General features: G+C 42.7%; 1 protein-coding gene across 1 annotated transcript in view; it reads left to right on the forward strand.

Moving 5' to 3' along the window:
• Window positions 1–27,946, forward strand: part of SUSD3 (sushi domain containing 3) — a 399,581-nt gene that overhangs the window by 128,161 nt on the left and 243,474 nt on the right. The window lies entirely within an intron of this gene.

Raw genomic sequence — 27,946 nt, forward strand, 5'->3', positions numbered from 1 at the left:
TCTCTGGTGAGGGTGGTGGTCTGTGGTGTGGGTGGTAGTCTTCTGGGAATGGGTGGTAGTCTGTGGCGAGAGTAGTAGTCTTTGGGGTATGGGTGATGGTCTATGGTGAGGGTGGTAGTCTGTGGTGTGGGTGATGGTCTGTGGTGAGGATGTTGGTCTGTGGTGAGGGTGGTGGTCTGTGGCATGGGTGGTAGTCTGGGAATGGGTGGTAGTCTGTGGTGAGGGTGGTAGTCTTTGGGGTATGGATGATGGATGGTCTGTGGTATGGGTGGTGGTCTGTGGTGTGGTGGTGGTCTTTGGGGTATGGCTGATGGTCTATGGTGAGAATGATGGTCTGTGGTGAGGGTGGTGGTCTGTGGTGAGGGTGGTGGTCTGTGGTGGGGGTGTTGGTCTGTGGTGAGGGTGTTGGTCTGTGGTGGGGGTGTTGGTCTGTGGTGGGGGTGTTGATCTGTGGTGGTGGGTGGTCTGTGGTGAGGGTGGTGGTCTGTGGTGAGGATGTTGGTCTGTGGTGGGGGTGTTGGTTTGTGGTGGGGGTGTTGATCTGTGGTGAGGATGTTGGTCTGTGGTGGGGGTGTTGGTCTGTGGTGGGGGTGTTGATCTGTGGTGGGGGAGTGGTCTGTGGTGAGGGTGGTGGTCTGTGGTGAGGGTAGTGGTCTCTGGTGAGGGTGGTTGTCTGTGGTGTGGGTGGTAGTCTTTGGGGTATGGGTGATGGATGGTCTGTGGTATGGGTGGTGGTCTGTGGTGTGGTGGTGGTCTTTGGGGTAGGGGTGATGGTCTATGGTGAGGGTGTGGTCTGCCCAGTGCCTCTTTTCCCTACATCTGACAACACCCAGGCCTTTCCATCTGGAAATATGCCCCTTGCCCACTCTGAGCTCAGATCTCCTGGTAACACCGATTTCATCCCTGCGTGGGGCCAGGAGCATGTGACCTGGGCCAGGGCAACCAGAGAATCCTCTTTTACAGCTGCCAGTTTAAGGATGGACATGTGCCTTCAGTCAGGCTGACCAGCATTTCCACTGCCTCTCAATTCTGGGCCTTTCACGTGAATTACCTAGAAACTGAGAAAAAACGTGGCCTCAAGCAGCAGTGGGCTTTTCCATGAGGAGGACTCTTCCAAGTTGTGCTGGGACGTTGTGATTCTTTATTTTTAAATTCGTTGTAGAGACGGAGTCTCACTATGTTGCCCAGGCTGGTCTTGAACTCCTGGTCTCCAAGTATGTTCCCCTTCCTTGGCTCCCAAAGTGCTGGGATTGCAGGCGTGAGCCACCGCACCCAGCTGACTGTGATTCTTGAACTGATGCCTGTGATACACTGGGACATAGTCCACACGCCCGTCAGCAGCAGGATTAGGGCACCTGGAGAAAACTGCAGTGGGAGTGTGAGCTCTTCCAGGGGGGCTGCAGAACAGCCTCAAGGAAAGCAGAGCCCTCCTACTGCAGCTTGTCTGTCTCAAAGTGGACAGGAGGTGAGCCCTTCTGCCCTTGGCCTGCGAGCCCAGGTGGCAGAGGATCCTATCATCTGTAGGCTTGCAGAGGGAACACAGTACTTACATCCCTGGCATCTCTACCCTCTGAACCCACTGCAGAGTAGTCACAGAATCTGAGTGGAATGATCCCACCCCAGCTGCTGGGGGACCGTCATTAGCCTCAGCCAAATCAGGCTCCTCCCTCCTCCCACCATGGATTGTTCTGCACATGGCATTCCTTTTCCTGGTAGACAGGAGACCCAAGAAGGTTCATGAGTAAGGCCCAATTTTTGTTTTCTGGGCGTAGAGAAAGGGGTATCTGTCTTCCGGGATGGTGTGACGTGGCAGTGGGAGGCCTGGAGCTCGTCTGCAACTCACCCACCCTCAGGGATGAAGCTACGAGTGGAGGAGGGCGGAGAGCTGCGGCACAACAGGGCCAGAGCCCTGAACAAGCTGCACCTGGAGCCCGACTGTCTTCTGAATGTCCAGACACACGCACCCATGCATTTCGCCATCATTTAAGCTGGTTGTCAGTTACCTGCAACCAAGAGCATCCTCATGGACAGAGTTGGAAAAGTTGATGTCTCAACCTTAAGGTGAAGTTAGTGATATCTGAGGCAGGGTGGGAGGAACCAGTATGGCTGTTAGAATTGGAGCAAGAGGGAAGCCCGATGCCCCAGTCTCCTCCTAGAGCATCTCCTTGTTGAGGAAAACAACAATCACCTTGATTGTGAGAAGCATGACAATGCCACTTGGGAGCAAGATGCTGACTAGCGGCACCTCCATTCACACTGTTTCAGAAGCCAAGAGAGAGGCTATAAACCAAGGGCTGGGGTTAGAGTCTGAGTATCAGGGTCCATTGCTGGGAGGTGCAGGAGGTTCTCAGGCCTGGTCCTACAAGCAAGCTTCTTGGCTTTGGTTATCAGTTCTCAGAATTCAACAAATTCAGATAGTTTACATGCCTTACTTCTGAGGTTCACACATGTTGTATCATAAAAAACCAAATGGTATTTCATCACACTGACATACCACATTGTTTCTATGCATCCATCTGTGGATGGATCACTGGGTTTTCCATTTTTTGGCTATTATGAATAATGATGGTTATTTTATGGCTATTATAAACATCCATGTACAAGCCTTTTTAAAAATTTTTTCCAATTTTAATTTTATGGGTACATAGTAGGTGCATATATTTATGGGGTACATAAGATAATTTGATACACAAATGCAATGTGTAATAATCACATCAGGGTAAATAGGGTATCCATCACCTCAACCATTTATCATTTCTTTGTGTTACAAACATTCCAATTATACTTAGGTTTTTTGTGTGTTGTGTGTGTGTGTGTGTATGTGTTGTTTTGTTTTTTGTTTGTTTTGTTTTTTGAGACTGAGTCTCACTCTTGTCGCCCAGGCTAGATTGCAATGGCACGATCTCGGCTCACTGCAACCTCCGCCTCCTGGCTTCAAGCAATTCTCCTGCCTCAGCCTCCCGAGTAGCTGGGATTACAGGATCCGCCACCGTGTCCGGCTACTTTTTTTGTATTTTTGGTAGAGACGGGGTTTCACTATGTTGACCAGGCTGGTCTCGAACTCCTGACCTCAGGTGATTTGCCCGCCTCAGCCTCCCAAAGTGCTGGGATTACAGGCATGAGCCACTGCACCCAGCTCTATGCTTATTTTAAAATGTATAATAAACTATTGTTGACTGTAGTCACCCTGTTTTGCCATCAAATACGGTCTTTTCCTTCTTTCTTTCTTTTTTTTTTTTTACCCATTAATTATCCCCACACTCCAACCCCCACAACCCTTCCCTGACTCTGGTAACCATCCTTCTATTCTCTATCTCCTAGAGTTCCAGTTCAATTGTTTTGATTTTTAGATCCCACAAATAAGTGAGAACATGCAATATTTGTCTTTCTGTGTCTGTCTTATTTCACTTAACCAGTTCCATCCATGTTGTTGCAAATGACAGGATCTCATTCTTTTCTATAGCTGAATAGCATTCTATTGTGTATAAGAACCACGTTTTCTTTTTCCCTTTTTTTTTTTTTTTTTTTGAGATGGAGTTTCACTCTGTTGCCCCAGCTGGAGTGCAGTGGTATGATCTCAGCTCACTGCAACCTCCGCCTCCCAGGTTCAAGAAATTCTGCCTCAGTCTCCCCAGTTGCTGGGACTACAGGTGCACACCACCACGCCCGGCTAAGTTTTTGTATTTTAAGTAGACAGGTTTTCACTATGTTAGCTAGGATGGTCTCGATCTCCTGACCTTGTAATCTGCCTGCCTCAGCCTCCCAAAGTGCTGGGATTACAGGAGTGAGCCACCGTCCCCAGCCAGTTTTAGATCTTATAATACATTTAATTTAATTCCATTGTGTTATGAGAGCACATTTTGTATGATCTCTGTTCTTTTAAATGTGGGAGGGTGACCTCAAAATGTGGTCTATCTTGATGAATGTTTGATATAGCTTGAGATGAATGTGTATTTTGCTATTGTTAGATGAAGTATTCTATAAATGTTAAATTAGATCCAGTTGACTGTTGGTGCTATTCAGTCCAACTGTATCCATGATTGTAATTTTATGTGTCAACTTGACTGGGTCACAGTGCCCAGATATGTGATCAAACATTACTCTGGATGTTTCTGTGAGGGTGTTTTGGATGAGATTAATGGTTTCTGTTTTGTTTTGCTTTTTGAGACAGAGTCTTGTTCTGTTGCCCAGGCTGGAGTGCAGCGGTGCAATCTCAGTTCCCTGCAACCTCTGCCTCCCAGGTTCAATCGAATCTCCTGCCTCAGCCTCCCGAGTAGCTGGGACAACAGGCACATACCACCACGAATGGGTAACGTTTGTATTTTCAGTAGAGATGGGGTTTTACCATGTTGACCAAGCTGGTCTCGAACTCCTGACCTCAGGTGATCTGCCCGTTTTGGCCTCCCAAAGTGCTGAGATTACAGGTGTGAGCCAGCACGCCCAGCAGATTAATGTTTACATCGGTGGACTTTGAATAAAGATTGCCCTCCAGGGAGTGGGTGGGCCTCATCCAATCAGTTGAAGGCATGAGCAGAACAAAAAGACTAACTTCCCCAGAATACGAGTGAATTCTCTAGCAGTCTGCCTTCAGACTTGAACTGTAACATTGCATCATCCACTGGTCTCCAGCCTGCTGACCCACTGTGCAGATTTTGGATTTTGGACTTGCCAGACTCTCTCTCTCTCCCTCCTTCCCTCTCTCATATATATATATGTCTCATATATGTGTATGTGTGTATATATGTAATATGTACACACACATACATACGTTTGTATACACACACACACACACACTATTGAGTCTGAGTCTGTTTCTCTGGAGAACCACCATTAATACGATGTCCTTACTGACTTTGGCCTGCTAGATCTGTCAATTGCTTTCAATTACAATTAGAGGAGTGGCGAAGTCTCCAACCGTAATAGCTGATTCATCTATTTTTCCTTGCAGTTTTGCCAGTTTTCGCCTCACATTGTTTGGTGCTGTTGATAAACACACACGTGTTAAGGATTGCTATGTTTTCCTGGAGAATTGACCCCTTTATCGTTAATATAATGTGCCTCTTTATTCCTGATAATTTTCCTTACTCTGAAGTCTACTGTATCTGAAGTTAATATAGCTACTCCTGCTTTCTCTTGACTAGTGTTAGCATGGTATATTTTTCTCCATCCCTTTATTCTTTTTCCCTTTCACTTTACTGTGTGTGGTAAAATATACATAACAGAAAATTCCCTTTTATTTTTTGAGACAGAGTCTCGCTCTGTTGCCAGGCTGGAGTGCAGTGGTGCAATCTCGGCTCACTGCAACCTCTGCCTCCCAGGTTCAAGTGATTCTCCTGCCTCAGCCTCCCGAGTAGCTGGGACTACAGGCGCATGCCACCATGCCCACCTAATTTCTGTATCTTTAGTAGAGACGGAGTTTTACCATGTTGGCCAGGACGGTCTCAATCTCTTGACCTCGTGATCCGCCTTCCCTGGCCTCCTAAAGTGCTGGGGTTACAGGCATGAGCCACCATGCCCGGCCTAGAAAATTACCATTTTAACCATTTTACATGTACAATTCAGTGGCCTTAAGCACATGCACAATGTTGTGTAACCATCACCACCATCCATTTTCACAACTTCATCATCCCTAACAGAAACCCTGTACCCATCAAACTCCCCATTTCCTCCCTCTCCCCAGGGCCCTAGTAACCTCCATTATACTTTCTTTTTCTAAGAATGTCCCTATTCTATTTTCACATATAAGTGGAATCATACAATATCATTTTGTGTCTGGCTTGTTTCACTTAGCCAGTGTTTTCAAGGTTGATCCATGTTGTAGCTTGTATCAGAATTTCATTCCTTTTTATGATTGAATAATATTTGGTTGTATGTATACCCACGTTTTAAAAATGTATTCATCTGTTGATGGACATGTGGACATTCATCTCTCTATGAACATTAGTATACAGGTATCTGTTTGAGTCCTTGCTTTCAATGTTTTTGTGTATTTAGCTAGAAGTGGATTTGCTGGGTCATAGAGTAAATCTATTTATAACTTTTTAAGGAATTGCCAAACTGTTTCCAAAGTGGCTGTACCATTTTATATTCCCACCAGCAATATTCAAGGATTTCAATTTCTCCACATTTTTGCTCCCTGCTGACACTTATTTTCTGTTTTTATTTATTTATTTATTTATTTATTTATTTATTTATTTATTTTTTGAGACGGAGTCTCGCTCTGTCGCCCAGGCTGGAGTGCAGTGGCGCGATCTCGGCTCACTGCAAGCTCCGCCTCCCGGGTTCACGCCATTCTCCTGCCTCAGCCTCCCGAGTAGCTGGGACTACAGGCGCCCACAACCGCGCCCGGCTAATTTTTTGTATTTTTAGTAGAGACGGGGTTTCACTGTGGTCTCGATCTCCTGACCTTGTGATCCGCCCGCCTCGGCCTCCCAAAGTGCTGGGATTACAGGCGTGAGCCACCGCGCCCGGCCTCTGTTTTTATTTTTAAATAATAGCCATCTGCCAGCCTGGGCAACATGGTGAAATCTCATCTCTACTAAAATACAAAAAATTGGCTGGAGTGGCAGTGTGCACCTGTAAGTCCCAGCTACTCGGGAGGCTGAGGTAGGAGAACTGCTTGAACCCGGCAGGCAGAGGTTGCAGTGAGCCAAGATCACGCCACTGCATTCCAGCCTGGGCGACACAGTGAGAATCCGTCTCCATTAAAACAAAAAACAAAACAAAAAACAAAACAAAAAAAAACCCATCCTAATGCGTGTGACACACATCCTTTTACTTTTAATCGATTTGTGTCTATAAAAAAATCCACTTTAAATATAAAGACAAAAACAGATTAAAAGTAAAGGAATGCACTTCACATGCACTAGGATGGCTATCATTAAAATAAAATTCATGGGTAGGGCAAGTACTATGTAATAAAACATCCCCTATTTCTCACTCCCATCCCTTAAAACATTGCTGACATTCATGTTACTTATCCATAAGCTATAATCACCAAATACATTTTTACTATTATTATTTTGAGCAAACTTAGAGATCCATTAAGAGTAAAAATTATTTTATCTTATCTTCATTTTTTCTTTCTTTTTTTTTTTTTTTTTTTTTTTTGAGATGAAGTCTCACTCTATTGCCCAGGCTGGAGTGTACTGGTGCGATCTCAGCTCACTACAAGCTCCGCCTGCCGGGTTCACGCCATTCTCCCGCCTCAGCCTCCCAAGTAGCTGGGACTACAGGTGCCCGCCACCACACCCAGCTAATTTTTTGTATTTTTAGTAGAGATGGGGTTTCACCATTCACAGGATGATCTCGATCTCCTGACCTTGTGATCCGCCTGCCTCGGCCTCCCAAAGTGCTGGGATTACAGGTGTGAGCCACCGCGCCCTGGCCCATTTTTTTTTTTTTTTTCTTGAGACGGAGTCTCAGTCTCGTGCGATCTCAGCTCATCGCAATCTCTGCCTCCCGGTTCACACCATTCTCCTGCCTCAGCCTCCTAAGTAGCTGGGAGTACAGGTGCCTGCCACTACGCTGGCTAATTTTTGCATTTTTAGTAGAGATGGGGTTTCAACGTGTTAGTCAGGATGGTCTCAATCTCCTGACCTCATGATCTGCCTGCCTCAGCCTCCCAAAGTGCTGGGATTACAGGTGTGAGCCACCGCACCTGGCCCATTTTTTCCTTTTCTAACGCTATTGTTTCCTTACGTAGATCCAAGTTTTAGACCTGTATCATTTTCCTTCTCAATGAAGAACTTTAAACATTCTTTGCAAGGCAGGTCTACTGGTGATAAATTCCGTAAGTTTTTGTTTATGTGAGAAAGTATTTATCCTCCACTTTTGAAGGATAGTTTCACTGGATACAAAAGTCTAAGTTTGTAATTTTGTTTGTCTTCCTTGGAAAACTTTGTATCACTCTAATCTCTTCTTGTTTGCAAGGCTTTTGAAGAGAAGTCTGAGGTAATTCTTACCTCTGTTCCTCTGTAGGTAAGGTGTTTTTTCCCTCTGGCTTCTTTCAATATTTCCTCCTTGTCTTTTGTTTTCTGGTATGTCTGGGTGTAGATTGTTTGGCACATATCCTGCTTGGTATTCTTGTGAGCTTTCTAGATCTGTGGTTAGGAATCTGTCATTAATTTTTTTAAATTCTCAATTATTACTTCAAATACTTTCTCTGTTCCCTTTTCTCTTTCTTCTCCTTCTGGTATTCCAATTACATGTATGCTACACATTTTGTAATTGTACCAAAGTTCTTGGATATTGTATTCCATTTGTTCATTCATTTTTCTCTTTGCTTTTCCATTTTGGAAATTTCTGTTGACATGTGTTGAAGCTCACTGATTCTTTTCTTGACAATGTCGAGTCTATTAATAAGCCCATCAAAAGCTTTCTTTACTTCTGTTATAGTGGTTTTTACGTCTACTATCCCCTTTTGATTCTTTGAGTTTCTATTCCTTTGCTTACATTACCCATCTGTTCTTGCACATTGTTCACTTTTGCCATTAGAACCCTTACCATGTTATTCATACTTATTTTAAATTCCCAGTCTAATAATTCCACAATCTCTGCCATACCTGAGTCTAGTTCTGCTGCTTGCTTTGTCTCTTGAGACTGTGTTTTCTACCTTTTAGCATGCCTTGTAATTTTTTGTTGAAAGCCAGACATAATATATTGGGTAAAATAAACTGAGGAAAATGCGCCTCTAGTGTGAGGTTTTATGTTTATTTGGCTAGAAGTTAGGCTGTGTTTACTGTTTGGCATAGCTATAGGTGTCCAAGGCTAAATTTTCTCTCTCTCTCTTTTTTGTCTCCCCTGTTGTCTTTAGATTTCCCTGGAGACTTCTCAATAGCGTCTGAGCCTTGCAGTTCTTTCCACTGTAATCCCTAATCCTTTGGGGGTTTGTTTGTTTTTGTTTTTTGTTTTGTTTTGTTTTGTTTTTGAGATGGAGTCTCACTCTGTCACCCAGGCTAGAGTGCAGTCGTGTGATCTTGGCTCACTGCAACCTCCGTCTCCCAGGTTCAAGCAATTCTCCTGCCTCAGCCTCCCAAGTAGCTAGGACTACAGGCACATGCCACCATGTCCAGCTACTTGTTGTATTTTTAGTAGAGATGGGCTTTTGCCATGTTGGCCAGGTTGGTCTCAAATGCCTGACCTTGTGAACCACCAACCTCGGCCTCCCAAGTGCTGGGATTACAGGTGCGAGCCACTAAGCCCGGCCATCCCTTGTTATTATTAAACAGGAGCCCAACTGATGTGGTGGTAAAGTATCAGGGAATGATAAATGATCTATAATGCCATGGTTATGTCAGTCTTTTGGTGGGTCTGGGCTCCCTGGGATGTTGCAGTCATAGGTGCTTTTGGCTTTTTTCCTTCCTTAGATGGGACAGGAGGGCTACATAGAGCTGATGTTAGGAATTTCCATCTTTCCAAGGTAGTGAGGCTCTGTTGAAACAGTTTCCCTTAAGGGCAGGTCTTTGTTAAAGAGAAGAGAGAGCTCTGGGCATATTGCAACATAGCTACTTTCCTCTTGCCTGCCAGTAGCAGGACACTTTTCTTTGATCTAAGTCTAAGAACTTGAGGGGCTGCTGGTGGTAAAGTTTACAAAGCACCGATTAATGCAAGTATCCTTGTTTTACCTCCTATCTAGGGAGAAGGCAACCAGCCTTTCACCATTGAGTATAATGTTAGGTGTGGGTTTTTCATAAATGCCCTTTGTCAGTCACACTGATGAAATTCCCTTCCATTCTTGGTTTTCTGAGGTTTTTTAATTATAAAAGAGTTAGATTTTGTCAAATACTTTTTTTATATCAACTGAAATAATCATGTGGTTTTCTTTTTCTTCATTCTGTTAATGCGGTGTATTACATGGATTTTCTTATGTTGAACTACGCTTGCATTCCTGTAATAAATCTTACTTTGTCATATTGTATAATACTTTTAATATTCTGTTATATTGAGTTTGCCATTATTTTATTGAGAATTGTTTTACATTTACAGTCATACGGAAATATTGTGGGGTTTTTTTTGTGCTGTCTTTAGGTAGCTTTGGTATACATGTAATAATTGCTCCACAAAATGAGTTAAAAAGTCTTCCTTTTTAGAGAAGAAAGACGTTTTTAAAAAGGAGAATTGGTGTTCATTATTATTATTTTTTTTATTTTTTAATTTTTTTAAAGACAGAATTTTGCTCTTGTTGCTCAGCTTGGAGTGCAATGGCATGATCTCAGCTCACTGCAACCTCCGCCTCTTGGATTCAAGCGAATTCTCCTGCCTCAGCCTCCCAGTAGCTGGGATTACAGGCATGTGCCACCACGCCTGGCTAATTTTTTTGTATTTTTAGTAGAGACAGGGTTTCTCCATGTTGGTCAGGCTGGTCTCAAACTCTCAACCTCAGGTGATCCACCTGCCTCGGTCTCCCAAAGTGCTGGGATTACAGGTGCCTGGCCAGTGTTCATTATTCTTTAAGTGTTTTGTAGACTTCAATAAGAAAGTCCTATAGTTTGGATTTTTTTTTTTTTTTTTAGGGAGGTTTTAAATTACTGATTTAATCTCTTTACATATTATAGGTTTGTTCATTTTTTATATTTCATCTTGAGTCAGTTTTGATAATTTGTGTGTTTCTAGGAAGTTGTCTATTTCATGTAGATTATCTAATTTGTTGGTGTTCATAGTTTTTTCTCTTACATTTCATTTCTGTAAGGTTGATAGTAATGTCTCCACTTCTATTGCTGATTCTAGTTATTCACATTTCTTTTTTTCTTTGTCAGTAAAGCTAAAGGTTTGTAGATTTGTTATTTTTATTTATTTATTTTTTCTGGAGACAAGAGTCTCACTCTGTCACCCAAGCTGGAGTGCAGTGGTGTGATCTCAGGTCAACCTCCACCTCCCAGGTTCAAGCGATTCTTGTGCCTCAGCCTCCCAGGTAGCTGGGATTACAGGCACCCGCCACCACACCCGAGTAATTTTTTGTATTTTTAGTAGAGACAGGGTTTCACCATGTTGGCCAGGCTGGTCTCAAATTCCTGACCTCAGGTGATCTACCTGCCTTGACCTCTCAAAGTGCTGGGATTACAGGTATGAGCCACCACACCAGCCTTATTCATTGACTTTTTAATTGTAGTCATTCTGACTGGTGTGAGACGGTATTTCATTGTGGTTTTGATTTGCCTTTCTCTAATGATTAGTGATGTTGAGCACTTTTTCATATACTTGTTGGCAAAGTGTATGTCTTCTTTTGAGAAGTGACTGTTCATGTCCTTTGCCCATTTTTTTTTTTTTTTTTTTTTTTGAGACGGAGTCTCGCTCTGTCGCCCAGGCTGGAGTGCAGTGGCGCGATCTCGGCTCACTGCAAGCTCCGCCTCCCAGGTTCACGCCATTCTCCTGCCTCAGCCTCCCGAGTAGCTGGGACTACAGGCGCCCACAACCACGCCCGGCTAATTTTTTGTATTTTTAGTAGAGACGGGGTTTCACCATGGTCTCGATCTCCTGACCTTGTGATCCGCCCGCCTCGGCCTCCCAAAGTGCTGGGATTACAGGCGTGAGCCACCGCGCCCGGCCCTTTGCCCATTTTTTAATGGGGTTATTTGTTTGTTGCTTGTTGATCTGTTTAAGTTCCTTATAGATTCTGGATATTAGATCTTTGTCAGATGCATAGTTTCTGGGTATTTTCACTCATTCTCTAGGCTGTCTGCTTATACTATTGATTGTTTCTTTTGCTATGCAGAGGTTCTTTAATTTAATTAGGTCCCACTTGTCAATTTTTGTTTTTATTGCAACTGCTTTTGGAGTCTGTGTCAGGAAATCTTTGCCAAAGCCAATGTCCAGAATAGGATTTCCTAGATTTTCTTCTAGAGTTTTTATAGTTTTAGGTTCTTATATTTAAGTCTTTAATTCATGGAGTTTTCTTAATACAGTGAAAGGAAGGGGCCTAGTTTCAATCTTCTACATATGGCTAGCCAGTTATCCTAGCACCATTTACTGAATAGGGAGTCCTTTCCCTATTGCTTGTTATTGTCAGTTTTTCAAAGATCAGATGGTTGTAGGCGTGTGGCTTTATTTCTGAGTTCTCTAACCTGTTCCACTGGTTTATGTGGTCTGTTTTTGTACCAGTACCATGTTGTTTTGGTTACTGTAGCCTTGTAGCATAGTTTGAAATAGGTAGTGTGAAGCCTTGGGCTTTGTTCTTTTTGCTTAGGATTGCTTTGGCTATTCAAGCTCGTTTGGTTCCATATGAATTTTAGAATCGTTTTTTCTTTTTTTTTTTTTTTTTTTTTTTTGAGACGGAGTCTCGCTCTGCCGCCCAGGCTGGAGTGCAGTGACTGGATCTTAGCTCACTGCAAGCTCCGCCTCCCGGGTTCACGCCATTCTCCTGCCTCAGCCTCCCGAGTAGCTGGGACTACAGGCGCCTGCCACCTCGCCTGGCTAGTTTTTTGTATTTTTCAGTAGAGACGGGGTTTCACCGTGTTAGCCAGGATGGTCTCGATCTCCTGACCTCGCGATCCACCCGTCTCGGCCTCCCAAAGTGCTGGGATTACAGGCTTGAGCCACCGCGCCCGGCCGAATCGTTTTTTCTAATTCTGTGACAAATGGTGTTGGTAGTTTGATAAGAATAGCATTGAATCTATAAATTGCTTTGGGAAGTATGGCCATTTTAACAATACTGACTCTTCCTATACATGAGCATGGAACGTTTTTCCATTTGTTTGTGTCATCTCTGATTTCTTTTAGCAGTGTTTTATAATTCTTATTGTAGAGATCTCTTACCTCCCTGGTTAGCTGTATTCCTAGGTTGTTTTGTTTTTGTTTTTGTTTTTGAGACAAAGAGTCCTGGTCTGCCGCCCAGTCTAGAGTGCACTGGCACCATCTTGGCTCACTGCAACCTCCACCTCCCAGGTTCCAGCAATTCTCCTGCCTCAGCCTCCCAAGTAGCTGGGATTACAGTGTGGCCCGTGGTAATGGCACTGTTGTCATTTCCAATTGTGTTTCTTTGGATCTTCTCTTTTTTCTTTATTACTCTAGCTAGAGGTCTATGAGTCTCATTTATTCTTTCAAAGAACCAACTTTTGGTTTCATTGATCTTTTATATGGATTTTCGCATGTCAACTTTGTTCACTTCAGCTCTGATTTTGGTTATTTCTTTTCTTGTACTGGCTTTAGGGATGGTTTGCTCTTGTTTTTCTAGTTCCTCTAAGTGTGATGTTAGGTTGTTAATTTGAAATCTTTCTGACGTTTTGATGTGAGTGCTTACAGCTATAAACTGTCCTCTTACCACTGCTTTAGCTGTGTCCCAGATATTCTGGTATGTTGCATCCTTGTTTTCAATAGTTTCAAAGAGTTTCTTGATTTCTGCCTTAATTTCATCCTTTACCCAAAGTAATTCAGGAGCCAGTGGTTTAATTTCCATGTAATGGTATGGTATTGAGAGATCTTCTTGTTGTTAATTTCTATTTATTGCACTGTGGTTGAGAGTGTGGTTGTTAGGATTTTTTTTTTTAACTTGTGACTAGAATTGCTTTATGACTGAGTGTGCAGTCAATCTTAGAGCATGTGCCATGTGTACATAAGAACAGAAAAATGTATATTCTGTTGTTGGGTGGAGCATTCTGTAGATGTCTGTTAGGTCCATTTGGTGAAGTGTTGAGTTTAGGTCCCAAATATCTTTATTAGTTTTCTGTCTCAATGTGTCCAACACTGTCAGTAGGGTGTTGAAGTCTCCCACTATTATTATGTGGTTATTTAAGTCTCTTTGTAGGTCTCTAATAACTTGTTTTATGAATCTGGGTGCTCCAGTTTGGGATGCATATATATATAGGATAGTTGAATTGAACTCTTTTATCATTATGGAATGTCCTTCCTTGTCCTTTATGAGCATTGTTGGTTTACATTTTGTCTGAAGTAAGAATAGTAACTCTTGTTCTTTTTGGTTTTTCTCTTTTCTTGATAGATCTCTCTCCATTGCTTTACTTTGAGTTTATGGGTGTCATGCATATAAGATGGGTCTCTCTCTTTTTAAATTCTTTCACTATGTTGCCTAGGCTGGTCTTCAACTCCTGGGCTCAAGTGATCACCCTGCTTTGTCCTCCTAAAGTGCTGGGATTAGAGATGTGAGCCACCACTCCTGCCAAGAGATGGGTCTCTTGAAGACAGCATACAGTTGGGTCTTGCTTCTTTATCCAATTTGCCACTCTGTGCCTTTTAAGTGGGACGTTTTCCTCATCTACATTCAAGGTTAATATTGATATGTGAGGATTTGATCCAGTCATGTTGTTAGCTGGTTGTTACATAGACTTGATTGTACAGTTGCTTTATAGTGTCAGTGGGCCATGTGTTTTTATGGTGGCAGGCAACGGTCTTTCGTTTTGTATTCCATGTTTAGCACTCCCTTAAGGACCTCTTGTAAGGCAGTCTGGTAATAATGAATTTCCTTAGTGTTTGCTTGTGTAAAAAGGATTTTATTTATCCTCTGCTTATGACGCTTAATTTAACTGGATATGACATCCTTGGTTGGAATTTTGTTTCTTTAAGGATGCTGAATATATTTCCCCAATCTCTTCTTGTTTGTAAGGTTTCTGCTGAAAAGTCTGTTAGCCTGATGGGGTTCCCCTTGTATGTGACCTGCCCCTTCTCTCTAGCTGCCTTTAACATTTCTCCTTTTGTGTTGACCTCAGAGAATCTACTGAGTATGTGTCTTGGGGATCGTTGTCTGATATAGTATCTTTCTAGGATGCTCCAAATTTCCTTAATTTCCATGCCAATCTCTACTGAGGTTGAGGAAATTTTGGGGCCAATATCCTCAAATATGTTTTCCAAGTTGCTTGCTCTCTCTTTCTGGGATGCCAATCGTATAGGTTTGGTCTCTTTACATAATCCCATATTCCTCAGAGGCTTTGTTCATTAAAAATTTTTCTTCATTTTTGTCTGAGTTGATTTGAAGAACTGATCTGTGAGCTCTGAGATTCTTTCCTCAAGTTGGTCTATTCTGCTGTTAATACTTCTGATTGTATTATGAACTTATAGCAAGTTTTTCAGCTCTAGATCAGTTTGATTCTTTATAAAATGGCTATTTCATCTTTCAGCTCTTGTATGATTTTATTGGATTCCTTAAGATTCCTTGGATTGCCTTTCAACTTCCTCCTGAATCTGAATGATCTTTGTTGCCATCCAGATTCTGAATTCTATGTCATTTCAGCTATTTCAGTGTGATTAAGGACCACTGCTGGGGATCTAATATGGTTGTTTGGAGTTAAGAAGACATTCTGGCTGTTAGAGTTGCCATAGTTCTTCCACCGGTTCTTTCTCATCTGCGTAGGGTGATGTTTACTTAATGTTTGAAGTTGCTGTCCTCTGAATGGGACTTTTTGCTTTTATATTCTTTGATGCTCTTGAGAATTTAACTATGGTATAAGTTAGGTTTAGTCAATTGGCTTTGTTTCTGGATGATTTCATGGGGCCAAGGCTCAGATCTGCACTCCCAGGCTGAGTGCTCTACACCTGAGGGTGCTGGGACCAGACCTGCAGCCTTTTCCTCTGGCCCCACTAGGTTCAGCATCTGCTGCATTGGTGGGGCTGAGGTTTTCCCAGTCTCCTGGCAAAAACATCCTTATGGAGGGGGGCTGGTAAAAGTGATTTCATGGGGCAATGACAGGGTGATAGGCGTCCCCATGTGTACACACTAGAGGCAGGGCAGTGGTGCGTCTCACACACATGCATCAGTGGCAGGTCCCACCTGTGGCATGCAAATTTCTTTTCAGGATTTTCCATGTACAGCTGACCCTTGAACAATGCAGACGTTAGGGATGCCAACCCCTGCCCCTGCAATCAAGTTAAACATCCACATACAAGTTTTGACTCCCTGAAATCTTAACTAGAAGCCTTAATGATAATATAAACAGTTGATTAACACATATTTTCTGTTATATGTGTCATATGCTATATTCTTACAATAAAGTAATCTAGAGAAAAGAAAATGTTATTAAGGTTATAAGGAAGAGAAAATGCATTTATAGTAATGTATAATATTTATCAATACCATAAGTTTACAATGTCTGTTTACAAGATGAAGCATTATGGTGGGCAACTGCAATTGCAAACCTCAATCTATAGTACACATTAAGCAATTCAACTTTTTCTTGTAACGTCATGACTTTTCTGCTTCTTGGGGGAATTTTCAGCATAACTGGTGGCATTTCATATGGATCTCAAGTTGTTATTCAAGGTTTATGGTATTGGACCAAACATGATGAAAAGTATGTGAAGACTGTGAAAGACCACTTTTTTCTCTGATACGTTACTGGAGAGATGAACTGCTCACATAGAGGTGATTAGCATCAGATGGCATTTTAAGCAGACAATCAAAGCACATAAGTTCACTGCAATAGAAAGAGGAGGTCGCTATGAAATTATTACAGTAGTACAGTATGCACTACAGTTAATCTTATGCCATTATGATTTACTATTGCATCTTTATGCTTATTTATATTTCTCTTGACTGTGAATGACACTATGTACAGTCTTTGTCTGCATACATTTTGGTAAAGTTTATGTTTGTGTATATTTTATGGTAGTCAATTATAAAACAAACTAATATCAGCATATATTTTAGGCATTCATGACCTATCTTTCATTTACGTTTTTCAATATTTCTTTTTTTTTTTTTTGAGACGGAGTCTTGCTCTGTCGCCCAGGCTGGAGTGCAGTGGCCAGATCTCAGCTCACTGCAAGCTCCGCCTCCCGGGTTTACGCCATTCTCCTGCCTCAGCCTCCCGAGTAGCTGGGACTACAGGCACCCGCCACCTCGCCCAGCTAGTTTTTTGTATTTTTTAGTAGAGACGGGGTTTCACCGGGTTAGCCAGGATGGTCTCGATCTCCTGACCTCGTGATCCGCCCGTCTCGGCCTCCCAAAGTGCTGGGATTACAGGCTTGAGCCACCACGCCTGGCCAAGTTTTTCAGTATTTCTAAACTACATAGTCTGCCTGTGAGATTTTGCAAGTTGTCACAAATCACCAAAAAAATTTTCCAATATATTTATTGAAAAAAATCCATGTATTGTGGCCAGGCTCAGTGGCTCATGTCTGTAATCCCAGCACTTTGGGAGGCTGAGGCAGGTAGATTGCTTAAGCTCAGGAGTTCAAGACTAGCCTGGGCAACACGGTGAAACCCCATCTCTTCAAAAAAATACAAAAATTAGCTGGGCCTGGTGGTGTGGGCCTGGAGAGACTCAGGAGGCTGAGGCAGGAGGATGGCTTGAGCCAAGGAGGTAGAGGTTGCAGTGAGCCGAGATTGCGCCACTGTACTATAGCCTAGGCAAAAGAGCCAACCCTGTCTCAAAAAAAAAAAAAAAAAAAAAAAAGAAAAAGAAAGAAAGAAAGAAAGAAAGAAAGAAAGAAAGAAAGAAAGAAAGAAAGAAAAGGAAAAAAGAAAGCCAGGCACGGTGACTCAGGCCTGTAATCCCAGCACTTTGGGAGTCTGAGGCAGGCAGATCACTTGAGGCCAGGAGTTAGAGGCAAGCTTGGGCAACGTGGTGAAACCCTGCGTCTACAAAAAATACAAAAATTAGCCAGGCACGGTGGCATACACCTGTGGTCCCAACTACTCAGGAGGCTAAGGTGTGAGAATCACTTGAGCCTGGGAGGCAGAGGTTGCAGTGAGCTGTGATTATGCCACTGCACTACAGCCTGCGTCAGAGTGAGACCCTGTCTCAAAATAAAATTTTTAAAAAGTCACTGTACCATTCCCCAGGTCATTCAGATTTTCCATATTATTTTCTAAGAGTTGTATAGTTCTGCATTTTACATTTACGTCTGGAATCCATGTTGAGTAATTTTTTGTGAAGAATATGAAGTCTTTGCCTAAAATCAGTTTTTGCATGTGGAAGACCAGTTGTTCCAGCACCATTTGTTAAAAAGATTGTCTTTTCTCTGCTATACTTTCTTTGTTCCTTTCTCAAACATCAGTTGACTATAGTTGTGTGGGTCTATTTCCAGGCTCTCCATTCTGTTTGTCTATGCTTTTGCCAATACCACACTGACCATACTGTCTTGATTACTGTAGTTTTATAATCTTTAAGACATAGTAGTATCAGGCCTTTAGCTTTGTTCCTCTCCTTCAATATTGAGCTGGCTATTCTCTCCATATGAACTTTAGATTTAGTGCGTCAATATCCACAAAATAACTTGTTCTAATTTTGACTGGGATTATATTGATTCTATAAATCAAGTTAAAGACCGACATTTCGACAATATTGGGTATTCCTACCGATGAATATAAAGTATCATTATTTTTTCTGATTTCTTTAATCAGTTTTCTAGTTTTCCTCACATAGATCTAATATATTTTGTTAGATTTATACCTAATTATTTCATTTGGGGGGATAGTAATGTAAACGGTGTTATGTATTTAATTTCAAATTCCACTTGTCCATTGCTGGTATATAAGAAAGCAACTGATTTTTGCATATTAACCTTGTATCCTACCGTCGGCCTATAATTGCCTATATTGGTTCCAGGAGGTTTTTGTTGTTGTTGATTCTTTCAGATCTTCTATATAAACAATTATGTCATCTGCATATAACAGTTTTATTTTTTCCTTCCCAATCTGGATACCATTTATTTATTTATTGTTTATTTATTTGTTGAGACAGGGTCACCCAGGCTGAAGCGCAATAGTGGGACTACAGGTCCGTGCCACCATGCCCAGATAATTTTTGTACCTTTTGTAAAGACAGGGTTTCACTACGTTGCCCAGGCTGGTCTAGAACTCCTGGGTTCAAGTGATCTGCCCAAACTACTGTGATTACAGGCATGAGCCACTGTCCCCAGCCCCTCTCCCCCTTTTTTGAGTCTTATTGCATTAGCTAGGACTTCCAGTACAATACTGAAAAGAACTGGTGAGAGGGGACATCCTTGCCTTTGTTCCTGGTCTTAGTGGGAAAACTTGAGGTCTCTCACCATTAATTACGACGTTAGTTGTATTTTGCTGATGTACTTTTTATGAAATTGAAGAAAGTTCCCCTCTAGAGTTTTCCTTTTTTTTTTTTTTTTTGAGACGGAGTCTCACTCTGTCGCCCAGGCTGGAGTGCAGTGGCACGATTTCAGCTCACTGCAAGCTCCACCTTTCAGGTTCACGCCATTCTCCGGCCTCAGCCTCCCAAGTAGCTGGGATTACAGGCGCCCGCCACCCCGCCCGGCTAAGTTTTTGTATTTTTAGTAGAGACGGGGTTTCACCGTGTTAGCCAGGATGGTCTCGATCTCCTGACTTCGTGATCTGCCCACCTCAGCCTCCCAAAGTGCTGGGATTACAGGTGTGAGCCACCGCACCCAGCGAGAGTTTTTCTTTTTAATCATAAATGGGGTTGGATTTTGCCAAATGCTTTTTCTGAGTTTATTGATAGGATAGGATGATTTTTCTTCTTTACCCTGTTTATGTGATGGATTACATGGATTGATTGTCCAATTTTGACACAGCTTTGCACACCTGAGATAAATTCTCCTTGGTCACAGAGCATAATTCTTTTTATACATTTTTGGATTTGATTTGCTAATATTTTGTTGAGGACTTTTGCATCTTTCTTCATTAGAAATACTGGTTTGTCATTTTCTTTTCTGTTAATGTCTTTGTCTGGTTTTGATAACAGGGCAATGCTGGCTTCATAGAAAGTGTTAGGAAGTTTCCCCTCTGCTTCTATCTTCTGGAACAGATTGTAAAGGATTGGTATAATTGTTTCCTTAAATGTGTGGCAGAGGCCAGGCGCAGTGGCTCACGCCTGTAATCCCAACACTTTGGGAGGCCGAGATGGGCAGATCAGTTGAGGTCAAGAGTTTGAGACCAGCCTGGCCCAACATGGTGAAACCCTATCTCTACTAAAAATATAAAAATTAGCTGGGCGTGGTGATGTGCACCTGTAATCCCACGTACTCGGGCAGCTGAGGCGGGAGAATCACTTGAACCCAGGAGGCGGAGGTTGTAGTGAGCCGAGATCACACCACTGCACTCCAGCCTGGGCATAGAGCAAAACTCCATCTCAAAAAAAAAAAAAAAAGGCCGGGCGCAGTGGCTCAAGCCTGTAATCCCAGCACTTTGGGAGGCCGAGACGGGTGGATCATGAGGTCAGGAGATCGAGACCATCCTGGCTAACACGGTGAAACCCCATCTCTACTAAAAATACAAGAAAATTAGCCGGGCGAGGTGGCGGGCGCCTGTAGTCCCAGCTACTCGGGAGGCTGAGGCAGGAGAATGGCGTGAACCCGGGGGAGCGGAGCTTGCAGTGAGCCGAGATCGCGCCACTGCACTCCAGCCTGGGGCACAGAGCAAGACTCCGCGTCAAAAAAAAAAAAAAAAAAAAAAAAAAAAAGTGTGGTAGAATTCACTAGTAAACCCATGTGGGCCTTGCACTTACGTTCTGAAAGTTTTTGATTACTGATTTGTTTTTAATAGATATAAGCCCATTGTCTATTTCTTCTTGTGTTCTGGCAGATTGAGTCTTTCAAAAAATGGGTCTGTTTCATGGAGGTTATTGAATTTGTGGACACAGACTTGTTTATAGCATTCCTTTATTAGTCTTTTGATGTCCATATGATCTGCAGGGATGTCCCCTTGTTCATTTCTGACATTTGTAGTTTGTCTTTTTTCTCAAATAGCTTGAATAGAAGTTTTCCATTAAAAAAAATCTTTTCAAAGAACCAACTTTGGGTCTTATTAATTTTGATTTCCTGTTTCCAATTTCATTGATTTCTGCTCTACTTTTCCTTTTCTTCTGCTTACCACAGATCTAAAATTGTTCTTTTCCTACCTTCTTAAAGTAGGTGTGTATTCATTTTACATCTTTTTTCTTTTCTAATATGTGCAACTCAATAGAATACATTTCCCTCAATGCACTGCTTTAGCCGTATTCTAAACTTGTAAGTTGTACTTTCATCTTCGTTTAGTTCAAAGTCTTTTAAACTTTATCTTGAGATTTCTTCTGTGATCATGTACTACTCAGAGTTATGCTGTTTCACCTCCAAGTATTGGGGGACTTTCCAGCTATCTTTCTGTTGATTTCTAGTTTAATTCGCCTGTGATTCTGGGAGCAGACATTTCATGATTTATTTCCTTTTCAATTTATGAAGGTGTGTCTTATGGCCCAGATATGGTATATCTTGGTGAATGTCCCATGTGAGCTTGACAAGAAAGTGTATTCTGCTTCTGTTGGATAGAGCAGTCTGTCAAGTCAATTATATAAAGTTGATTGATGGTGTTGAGCTCAACGATGTCCTTACTGATTTTTTTGCTTGCCGGATTTGTTCATTTCAGATAGAGCAGTGCTGAAGATTCCAACTATAAGTTAATTTGTCTGTTTTTCTTTGCAGTTCTAAGAGTTTTTACCTTATGTATTTCGGTACTGTACAGTTAGGTGCATCCATATGAAGGACTGTTGCCTACTTGGAGAACTGATCCTGTTCTCAGTATGTAATGCCCCTCTTTATTGCTGATAACTTTCCTTGCTCTAAGTCTGCTCTGTCTAAAATAATATAGCTACTCCCACTTTCTTTGATTAGCGTTAGTATGGTATACCCTTCCCCATCCCTTAACTTTTAATTGACACGTTTTAAAGTAGGTTTCTTGTAGACAACTGCTGTGGTTTGAATGTGGTCTGTTCCTGACAAAACTCGTGTTGAAATCTGATCCTCAACGTGACAGTGTTGGGATGTGGGGACTAGTGGGAGGTAGGTATTTGGGTCACAGGAGTAGATCCATCATAAACAGATTAATGTCCTTCTCTGGAGGTGTGTTCTTGCTTGTGTGGGAATAGATTAGCTTCCTTGAGAGTGGGTTGCTGAAGTGTGGCTTCCTTAGTTCTCTCTCTTGCTTCTCCTCTTGATGTGTGATCTCTTTGTACATGCCAACTCTCTGCCATGAGCTGAAGCAGCCTAAGGCCCCCAACAGATGTGGCTGCCCAATCTTGAACCTTCCACATCATAATCATGGGTCAAATACCTAAATACCAGAATACCGAGGCCCAGCCTCAGGCATTCATTGTTAAAACAACACAAAATGGACTAAGACAACAACATATACTCTTGATTTTTCATCCACTTTGACTTTTTTTTTTTTTTTTTTTTTTTGCGAAGGAGTCTCACTCTGTTGCCCAGGCTGGAGTGCAGTGGTGCAATCTCAGCTCACTGCAACCTCCACCTCCCAGGTTCAAGTGATTCTCTTGCCTCACCCTCCTGAATAGCTGGGATTACAGGAACACACCACCACACCTGGCTAATTTTTGTATTTTTAGTAGAGACAGGTTTCACCATGTTGCCAGGCTGGTCATGAACTCCTGACTTCAAGTGACCCACTCGCCTTGGCCTCCCAAAGTGCTGGGATTATAGGCATGAGCCACTGCCCACGGCCAACAATCTTTTTACTATCCTTTTTCTTTCTGTAAGGTCATTATTAATGTCCCCACTCTCATTCTTGATTTTAGCATTTACACCATTGATGTTTAAAGTGATAATTGATAAGGTTGGATTAATTTCTACCATTTGTCACTGTCTTCTATTGTTGCCTTTATTCTTTGTTTCCACTTTTATTTTCCACTTTTTCTTTTTTGCCTTTTGTGGTTTTAATTGGGCATTTCATATGTGTCTTAGTCCATTACAGCATAAAAACAAAATAGACTGGCTTACAAACATCAGAAGTTTCTTTCTCCCCTCCCTCCCTCCCTCCCTCCCTCTCTCTCCCTCCCTCCCTCTCTCTCCCTCTCTTTCTTTCTTTCTGAGATGGAGTCTCACTCTGTCGCCCAGGCTGGAGTGCAGTGGCACGATCACAGCTCACTGCAAGTTCCGCCTCCCAGGCTCACGCCATTCTCCTGCCTCAGCCTCTCGAGTAGCTGGGACTACAGGCGCCCACCACCATACCCGGCTAACTTTTATATTTTTAGTAGAGACGGGATTTCACCGTGTTAGCCAGGATGGTCTCGATCTCCTAACCTCGTGATCCGCCCACCTCGGCCTCCCACAGTGCTGGGATTACAGGCATAAGCCAATGTGCCCGGCCCAGAAGTTTATTTCTAGCATTTCTGGAGGATGGGAAATCCAAAATCAAGGTGCCAGCAGACCTAGCTCACTCCTTGGGGCAGAGAAAGTCATCTTTTCACTGTAACTTCAGATGGTGGAAGGGAAGAACACACTCTGTAGGTTTTGTTTTGTTTCTGTTGTTGCTGTCGTTTTTAGATAAAGGCACTTTTCTCATCAGGACAGCTCTGACCTCATGACCTAATCACCACCTAAAGGCTCCACTTTGTAATCCCAGCACTTTTGGGGTTAGAATTTCAACGTATGAATTTTGAGGGAACACATTTAGACTCCTAGCATTCCACTCATGCTCCCCTCAAATTCATGTCTGTCACAAGCAAAATACATTAATTCCATCCTAACAGCCCCCAAACTCTTAAAACATTCCAGCACCAACTCCAAAGTCTCCAGTTCAGAGTTTCATCTAAATCAGATATAGGTGAGACTGAAAGTATGATTCATTCTGAGGCACAATGTTCTCTAGCTGTGAAACAAACATGTTCTGTGCTTCCAAAATACAACGGTGGGATGGGCATAGGGTAGACATTTCCATTTTAAAAGGGAGAAATAGGAAAGAAGAAAACAGTGACTGGTCCCAAGTAAGTCTGAAACCCAACAGAGGAAACAACATGTAATCTTACGGCTTGAGAATAATCATTGGCTCAATGTTCTGCCCTCCAGGCCCACTAAGATGACAGTGCCACCTTCAGGACACAATGTGGTAGCAGTCCTGCCCCTGAGGCAGCCATGTGCTTGTGCCTTGCTCCTACCTCCACAGTAGCTCTGTGCCTGGGTCACGCATCTGAGGCGCCCCTGGAAACTCCCACTGGTGGCTCTACTGGTCTCTGGACTCATGGGCCTAGTGGGGGCCCTCTATAGTGACCCTTCCCCTGCAGTGATTCTCTGCCTCGGCCCCATAGCTCTCTTGGGGCATCCTTTTAATTCTGGGGGAAGATAGCCATGCCCCCACATCTTTGCACTCAGGGCCCATGATGGGATGGGTAGCTCTGATGATCTCAGAAATGTCTTTGGGGTCATTCTTCCATTGCCTTGGAAATTAGGTCCTTGCTTCTGTTTATAGATGGCAGACCAATCTTTCTCTTAACACCTGGCTTTCACTGAGATGGTCAATCCATACTAATCACCTCATCAAAGAGTTACTTGGCCAGACCCTTTCCTCTGGAACAAGGTTTTTCATTTTTTCCAATATGGATATGCTGAGTTTTCCAAATTTTTGAGTTCTGCTTCCCTTCTGATCAGCAATTCTAAATTATCTTTCTTCTCTCATTTTACTATAAACAATTAAAAGGAACCAGGCTGCCTCTTCAACAGTTTGCTCAGAAATAGCTCCAGCTAAAGATCTAAGCTTGCAGTGAGCCGAGATCGTGCCACTGCACTCCAGCCTGGGTGGCAGAGCGAGGCTCCATCTAAAAACAAAAACAGAAAACAAAAAAAATAGCTCCAGCTAAAGATCTAATCACTCACAGGGCTACCTGCCGCAAAACACTAGAACACAAACACAATTCAGCCAAGTTCTTTGCCACTTCATAACAAAGATGGCCCTTCTTACAGTCTCCAGTGATAGGTTCTTCACTCCACAGAGTCCTCTGTATCTGAGTCTTCTCAACTTTGGGTACAGTGGTTTGGCCTGTGAGCTCACTTCTCTGATGGATCTTTAACAAGTTATTTTTCCTGTTTAGCTTTTCCCTTGTTAGGATGGAGTAATGAATTCTAAACACCTTACATACCAGGCCAGAAACTGAAATTCCTGTTGGAAGATTTTTGATTACTGAGTCAGTCTTTTGTTATATGCCTATTATTTATTTCCTTTAGAGTCAGTTTTGGGAGTCTGTGTGATTCTAGTGATTTGGCATTTCATCGTGTGCCTATGTTTTTTAGCATTGTTATGTTTTCTCATAATCCTTTTTCTTTCTGTAAGGTCATTATTAATGTCCCCACTGTCATTCTTGATTTAGTAATTTGATCATCTGTTTTTCTTCAACAGTCTAGATAAAGGTTTGCCACTGGCTGTTTATCTTTTTAAGGAAACAACTTTTGGGTTGGTTTTCTCTCCAGGTTTTCTATTTCATTTATATCCACACTCCAATCTTTACTAGTTCCTCCCCTCTACTTGCTTTGGGTTTAGATGATCCCATATAGTTGCTATGTAATTGTTCATTATATTCTTGTACTCCTTAATATTTCTGTAAAATCAGTAATGTCACAATTTCATTTTTTATTTTAGTAACTTTTTTTCTTGTTCTACCTAAAGGTCTGTCAGTTTTGTTTATAACAACTTGTGGTTTTGTTGATTTTTGCCATTTGCCCCCATTCCCTATTTCATTTATTGGTGGTGTAATCTTTACTATTTCCTTCTTACTGCCTGCTTTGGGCTGTTTCTCTTTTTCTAGTTTTTTAAGGTTGGGAGGTTAGGTTATTGATTTCAGATCTCTCTACCTTTTGTATGGTATCTTCTTTTTTTTTTTTTTTTTTTGAGACAGAGTCTCACTCTGTCGCCCAGGCTGGAGTGCAGTGGCCGGATCTCAGCTCACTGCAAGCTCCGCCTCCCGGGTTCACGCCATTCTCCTGCCTCAGCCTCCCGAGTAGCTGGGACTACAGGCGCCCGCCACCACGCCCGGCTAGTTTTTTGTATTTTTTTAGTAGAGACGGGGTTTCACCGTGTTACCCAGGATGGTCTCGATCTCCCGACCTCGTGATCCACCCGTCTCGGCCTCCCAAAGTGCTGGGATTACAGGCTTGAGCCACCGCGCCCGGCCTGTATGGTATCTTCTTTGACTCACTGTTTATTAGGAAGTATGTTGTTTTATTTCCACATATTTATGACTTTTCCAAATTTCATTGTTATTTCTAACTTTATTCCACTGTCACTGGAGAATATAACTAGTATAATTCCAATCTTCTTACATTTGAGACTTGTCCCTTAAAATGGGTTCTAGACTGGAGAACGTTACATATGCATTTAATATGTATTCTGTTTGGAGTGTTCTATAGATGTCTGCTAGGTCTAGCTGTCTTATAGTCCTGTTCAAGTATTCTATTTCTTCTCTGATCTTGTCTTGTTTTTCTAGCCATTATTAAAAGTGGGGTATTGAAACTCCCACCCACTATTGTTGAGCTATTTCTCCCTTTAATTTGGCCAACTTTTGCTTTATATATTTTGGGGTTCCTGTTTGGTGCATGTATGTTTATGGTTGTTGTATCTTCCTGGTGAATTGACTCTTATCATTACATGATGTCCTCCTTTGCCTTGCATAATAATTTTTGCCTTAAAGTCAGTTTGGTCCAACATTAGCATAGCGGCCACCTGTACTCTTCTTTGGTTACTGTTGTATGGGGTATCTTTTTCCATCCTCTTACTCTTCTTTGTGTCTTTGAATCTAAAATGAGACACCTCTAAACGCACAGTTGGATCATGGTGTGCTAAATCAATGCAGTTTTTTGTTAAGAAAATCTATCAAAGCTCCATGTGTCTATTGTATGCTTCCATTTACAAGTACAGAAATAGGTAAAAGTGACCTGCGTTGTCAGAGTCAAGGAGTTAGCCCTGGGAGGAGTGGGTGCAGAAAACATCAGGACTTCTGGGGGATATCCTCACTTGCCTTTCCTCTGAGTGCTGGCTACACAGTGTGACACTATTCAGTTTGCAAAAATCCAGTCAGCCAGTGGACACTTTTATTTGCACTTTAATGTATGTGTGCTACACTTCACAAAAACTTTGAAGAAGCAAACCTGATGTGGGATGTCTGTTCTCCTGGGAGGCTTTGTGGGAAGAAGGCAGCCCAGTGACTCACCAGGACTAGCAGACACCCTATTAATTTGTGCTGCTGAAGGATAAATACTTCCTAAAAAGCATATGAGGATAGGGGTATACTAGTTACACAGCTGTGTTCGCTGTGTGCAAATTCGTTCTGTATATTAGGATGTGCACACTTTCCTGGATGCAAATTACACTCTGTTAGTAATTTGACTTAAAATTATCTTCCCCACAGGACAAAGACCTAGATCCATGGCCTGTGTCCAAAGCACTGGTGATGATGATGACAGTAAGAACCATATTAGCACCAATCATCAATTGAGTACCTGCTGCATGCTGGTACCAAGGGCTTGATGAAGCTTCACAACCACCTATACAAGAGGCACTATTTTGTCCCCACCTAACAGATAGGGAAGCTGACGCTCAGAGAGCTAAGGCAGCCAGTTACCAAATGGTGGTGATTCAATCATCAGTCCAGCTCTCAAGTCCATGCTGTTGTTGCCAGCTCTAGTAATCTGCCGGGAAGTAGGGGTGAAAACACTGCAGGGAGATGGAAGATGCAGAGGAAATGGAGACCACCCTCTCCCAGAGGCAAGGCTGAGCAGAAGGCCTTTCAGCATGGACTGTCCCCCTCTGCAAACTCCTGAGACCCCACCCACACGAGAGGCTGCTGCTCCATCCTTGAAACTGAAGACTGTGTTCAAGGACCCAGAAGATGAGGATAGGGGGAGGGCAGACTCAGTGTCTGGATGCCTGTGCCAATCAAATACACCACCAGGCAGAAGCGAGCTAGGCCACACTGGGCCATGCACAAGTGTGGGAGTGGAAGGCACAGACACTGTCCCTGGAAAGGAGCCTGCCCCACAGGGCCCTGATACCTTAGACCTCCCTTCTCCTTGAGGGTCTTCTAGATCAGTCGAGGGCTTTCTTTTCAACCTTTTCCAGGAGTTGGACAACTGCCTCTTTTACTCCATCAGAAAGAATGGTTTAAACAGAAAACAAGTCCCAACAGCTGCTACTAAAGCAGAAGAGTATCATCAAGGGCTGGAGGTTCTGCAGTGACAGTGAAGCGAGGAAGGGTGGTATGGCAGTGAGACTTCAGTCAGATGGCGGGGTCCTGGGGAAGTGGCATGGCAG

Source organism: Macaca mulatta, chromosome 15 (assembly GCF_049350105.2).
Source record: "Macaca mulatta isolate MMU2019108-1 chromosome 15, T2T-MMU8v2.0, whole genome shotgun sequence".
NCBI lineage: Eukaryota > Metazoa > Chordata > Mammalia > Primates > Cercopithecidae > Macaca > Macaca mulatta.